Consider the following 6,000-nt stretch of genomic DNA (forward strand, 5'->3'; position numbering starts at 1 on the left):
CAAGGAAAACTTCAAATCCAACGAAAAATGATGGAGGAAATTAATGATGACATGGATAAGTTTAATAGGTTAATTTGGAGGTGTAGACATCCACTAATTGTCCGCACTAGGACACTAAGAATATTGTCATTCTACTGAAAGAAAAAGATTCCTTTTTTTCTACCACAATAAGTTCTTTCAAGATGAATCATACAAACAAAAATCTGATTTCAATGAACTTTACATTCTATCAAATGATTTACCATATTTTATTTCAACATGACATCTCATTAAGATAAATATTACTATCTAATGTTCAACCAAAAGGGCAGCACTGTAGCAGAATCATCACCCGGTTAAAAGACTTTTTTGGGGGTCTTTAAGACAAGTTAATCAACGAAAGAAGTTAAACAGTCTTCTGGGCCATACGGGTTCACACTAATCATCCATCAGTTCTCATATATGTATGTTTTCTGCTAGCAAGTTCAACTAAACTTATAACTCGTTTACTAATAAAGCATAATATAGATAAGAGCTTCTTCTATGATTCGAAAAATGGAATGGTTATGATATAAAAAAAACTTACGCTTATAGTTCGTGCTCTTTCAATCACAAAAGATCCTAAGTATAATAAACTCCTACTCACAGGCTGGCCACTCTCAATTTCCTATAATTCAGTACAATTTCACATAAATATTAGTTGATGTTAGAATAAAAAAATTCATACTTAGGATAAATTTTTGCAATATTACCATCTCATATTTTTTCCTTGCTAAACTCTTCTATCCTCCTGTGCATGGAATTGTTAATTTGAATCAATTTTTAGTATTTTTTTGACATATCTCCTAGATATCCAACAAAAACATCATTAGTTTAATCTTAACCACTTAGTCGTATAAATATTAGTAATCTTATAAGCAAGATTAGTAACATCACCTCAGTCTTATCTCATGCACGATAGTCAATAAAACTTGCCCATTGGTCTTGAGATATTCCCGGTGGATGCTTTCTAATATTTGCTTCTCGACCAATGGTGGGATCATACCACTCATGGTATAATTTACATCTATTGTCCTTCCATTTCTTCCCAATGTTCTTCAAAATAAAATTTTTAATAGGCCCTCGTCAACATTAAATTTTTCCTTGAAAAACAAATAATATTAGTTACAACAATATATTCAAAAAATATATCAAAGCATACAATATTAGTTAATTACCATGATTCTATTTTTGTAAATTTCTTCTTTGTATGTCTTTGGTTCTTTGTGCCAACTTTCATAGTTAACGAGAAAAGCAACAAAATCAGAGGCTAATTCTCCTAAAATCCCTCCAAGAAGTCCATCTAGATCTCCAATTGGTTGGAGTGATTCATTGAACTCTAACATAACACGCCTTCCATGTGCTAGTAACCAAACATCTTTAACCCTTAGTTTTTCCTGTTTTATAAGCCCTTCTTCATCTGTCAATCAAAATACATATACCTAATTTAATAATTAATTCAAGTATATAATAATTACTGTCAAGTTAAATATTTTGTGCATACATATCACATTAACTGTCCAGTAACGACGTGATGTAAACGAGCGTGTCAATTCCGAATGTTGTGGTGGATCTGGAGTGGATGCTCCTGATGGAATCTAGCTAGATGCTAAAGGCTATGATGGACCATGCACAGATAATGGAGGTTGTGGTGGAGCTGGGAAGGATGTTGGGGGCTGTAGTGGAGCTGACAATGATGTTGAAGCATGTGTGGTAAGTGAGGCATCACCACCTAAATCGGTAGTGCCTATCTTTCTTAGATGTTTCTTCGTATTCATAGCTGCACTTTTTTTATAAATGAGAAAAACATGCATGTATAGATAAAGCAAAGCAAAATGAAAGGAAAAATAAAACAGACACATGAACTCTTAGGTATGCAAAACAAAATAAAAGGCAAACAACAATATGAAAACATTACATCAATATTATTTGTTATATGTGGGTGGATATTCTTTTAAATGAGTTAGAGAGGAACAAAATGATTTTAGTGGATAGCTTCTTGGAATGAAATATTGGCGTGAAGTCTTTCCATGTGACTCTTTTGGGAGTTGAAAGGCAAGCTATTCATGGAAGAGAATTTGGTCTTAAGGAGCCTGCCAAGATGATATTTTATTGCTTGTGTTATTGTTCAAACAACAATCTAGTATGATTTTGTTACTTGTGTTATTGTGAGAATTTGGTCTTAAGGATCCCCATTTTAATTTCTCAACAAAATCTATTAACAAAAATTAATATAATATATATTAACATAAACCTAAAGATTGTAAAATTTAGGCTAATATTGCACCTTAAATAATTTTTGAATTCATTAATAAAATTTGATAAAAAATGAAAAGAATAACTGAGTTATTAAAAAAATTAAAATTTATTAATTGTAGTGACAAAAATTAAAGTACAATGACAAATTTGTTACAAAATGAAAATTCATAGACGACAGTGAGCATGCTGTTTCTTAGCAAAATATGGCATAAAGGTTCAGAATAAACAAAATGATATTGAGCCTCAATGTCTTCTCTTTCTTGAAACTAGACAAAATGCAAATTAACATCCTCTATGCAAAATCTTAAGGCTACAACATGACACTGCTCATAACTTTAGCTAAATTATTAAGCATTCCATTCAATTTTGTATTTATAGAACTTCCCATCAAAAAAGGTCTCCTATACAGAGACAAAGCATGCAATTGAGGCTCAACAAGAAGAAGGGTTGATCGATTTTATTGCTTGTGTTATTGTTCAAACGGTAATCTAGTATGACTTATAGGCACTTGCACCTTTTACCTTAATATTCTTTAAATGAAAATTTCATACATAAGAAAATGAACCAACCAAAGGAAATGAAAATTTCACCAAGCAACAAATAAAATTTCATACATAAGGACGCCATTTAAGTATCCATTTAAGTATCAATAACCTAACTAAGTGACACAAGATTGACTAATAGACCATAACATGCTTTAAATGAATAGAAAATCGAACTAACCTGAGGAACTGCGAGAGTGAGTCAGCGACGGCAAGCGCGAGTGACGACGACCGAGGGGCCGAGGCCGAGGGTGAGCGCAAGTAATGGCGGATGAGTGCGAGGGAGGGGAGGGCGAGAGCAAGCAATGGGCCGAGGGCAAGCATGGCGAGGGAGAAGGAGAGATAGGAAAAAGGGTTCGTAGAGGGGTGGGTGGTTGGGAGAAGCAAATAGGAACTGGGGAAATGGGAATTTGGAGAGAGGGAGAGAGAAAGGGAAGAGGGGTGCATTAGGGTTCAGGTGGGAAATGGGAAATTGGGGGAGGGAATTTGTGATTTCATATATGTTTATTTTTTTTTATTTTCATTTTATTTCTTAATTAATTACTTAATTGTGAGATTTAAAGTAATTATACTTAATACAAATAATTTAATATCAAAAAGTAATAAAAAAATTAATTTTCACGTCTGATTGTTAAATAATTTGTATTTTTAAATAATATAAAAATATTAAATTTAACTCATATTAGACACCATCTGAAAAAGATCAAACAATTGTTAAAAGAGATGCAACGTTTTGTTGATATCTTTCAAGTGATCAATAACATTAAATGTGTGTTTGATAGCATAAAAATTTCATGAAAAATGTCACATTCAAACAATTAAATTCCATTATCGTTATTTAACACACTATATTTTTTATAGAATTAAATTTTATAGTACAATCATTTAAAGCATATTTTAATCTATTTTCTATGAAAAATTGATTCCAAGGGGTGGTAGTTTTTGTTTTCCATGTAAGCTAAATGTAATCAAACACACCCTAAGAATATTTTCTAAACCTAGCTATTATTCTACTATAGATATATGTTAAGTAAAACTAATAAAATGATAGACACACACTCGGCTATATTCACTTTTTTTCTAAACACTAAATTGCTTTATATTTAAAAGAATTTTCGATATCAGCTACTACAGTAATATATTAAAGTAATTTTGATCAATCTTGTAACCTTATATGTTTGGAAACAAAACATTTCTAAAATTCAATTCATTTCATTTAAAATAATTGAATTCCAATGTTTGAAATAGTAAAATATTGATAGAATTATGGAGATAAAATTGAACTTCAAATGAAGTTCAATTTGATCTTTTACAAATACAAATTATCCTACCAATTTAGGTGTGATTTGGAAAGAATTGAAGTTAACAAGAGAATTGAATTCAATTCTATTTTAAATAAATTTATTTCAAATAATTTAAATTTAAAAAAAAATTATAAAAATGTTAAATTTGAAAATTATAAAATGTTAAATAATATTTTATAATTTTCAAATGTTAAATTTTTAAATTCATATTTAATATTTTAATATCTAATTTTTTTAATTTTCAAATTCTTCTTTAAATTTTACTGCGGTTTCTAAAAAATCGTCGAAAATTTTAGTTTTTAATTATTTAATTAAAAAATATTGCAACGGTTAATAACCGCCGCAATGTGTTCAAATTAAATTTTAATTAATTTTAATTTTTTTTAAATTTTACGATGATATCTACAAAATCATTATAAATTTTAATTTATTATTATTTAATTAATAAATATTGCGGCGATTAATAACCGCTGCTAAGTGTTTAAATTATTTTTTAATTAATTGTAAAATCTTTCTTTAAATTTTGTGGCGGTTTATAAGATACCGTCGCAAAATTTAATTTGTAATTATTTAATTTATAAATATTGCGGCGATTAATAACCATCGCAAAGTTTTCAAATTAAATTTTAATTAATTTTAATTTTTTTAAAATTTTACTACAATTTTTACGAAACCACCGCAAAATTTCATTTTAACTTTTTTTTAAATTTATTAGACTATCCTTAAAATTTAACGGCCGTTTTGTGAAAACCGCTGCTAAAACCGTACTTTGTGGCGGTTTAACTGCCGCAAAGTACCTTATTTTGCGGCGGTTTCTAAAACAACCGCAAAAAAATCGCCGCTAAAATGCTATTTTTTTGTAGTGACACTCATCACCCTCGGCCCACCCATCTGCTCATACCCCTCATTGGGTGACCTCTTTGTCTCCCCAACAAGGATCTCGTGACCTTAGGCGTCATTCTTGACCCCAAGCATCACAATAAGAGTCTATTCACCTCTCATCTCTCGACCTTAGGCGTCCCGCCTGACCCCAAGCGTCATCATGAGAGTTTAATTGGCCCCTCATTCATCATTCACATGAACGGTCTTTTGGCCCTACACAACTAGGGCGTCTAACCCAATGGCTCTTACACGCATATTAACACATGCCCAACTCCTTAATCCTCAATCTGGATTCCCTTGAATCCCAGTTCAACCCACTAGGGATTTTTCATCTCATACAAACGCCCGCTAAGGTCCATTTGCCACACACCTATCATTCCTTAGGATAAATCTCATTTCATCATGACACCAACTAGGGTCCACCCATACCCTAGACACATCCCCTTTGGGATTGCCATAACTATACGATCACCTCGTACCATATACATTTATCATGCATACCTCACACCTGACTCCTTCTGGAGTCCTTCGAAAGCTACTAACTTCATGCCTACCCTGGCCATGACATGCATTTACTTCACCTGCTCGCTCCAACTAGAGCCTCACTGCAAGCAACATTATCTTACTCTCTTTCTGGAGCTTGTCACACAACCCGCCGACGACTCATTTCCTTGGTCTTCGAGCTAATTTCAACCTTAGCTTACTCTAGCTCAAGCAGACAACCCTTATTGCACCACTTTTAAGAGAACAACTCCATTCCCTTATACATGCTTGACTATCTCCCCAACATAGGAATGCTCCACTAACCCCTTCCCGAATTAGCTATACCTCAGGCTTTCCTTGCCCCTTCATGACTCTTATCATGACTCGGCTTTGTGTCCCCACACGAGCCTTAACACTTCAATCACAAGGAACTCTAATCCTTAGAACGTTTCATATTCTCCCAAATTTCCACATTAGGGTTCTTGACACTAACACCCATACTTGGGCTTTTG

Source organism: Diospyros lotus, chromosome 13 (assembly GCF_014633365.1).
Source record: "Diospyros lotus cultivar Yz01 chromosome 13, ASM1463336v1, whole genome shotgun sequence".
NCBI classification, from domain to species: domain Eukaryota; kingdom Viridiplantae; phylum Streptophyta; class Magnoliopsida; order Ericales; family Ebenaceae; genus Diospyros; species Diospyros lotus.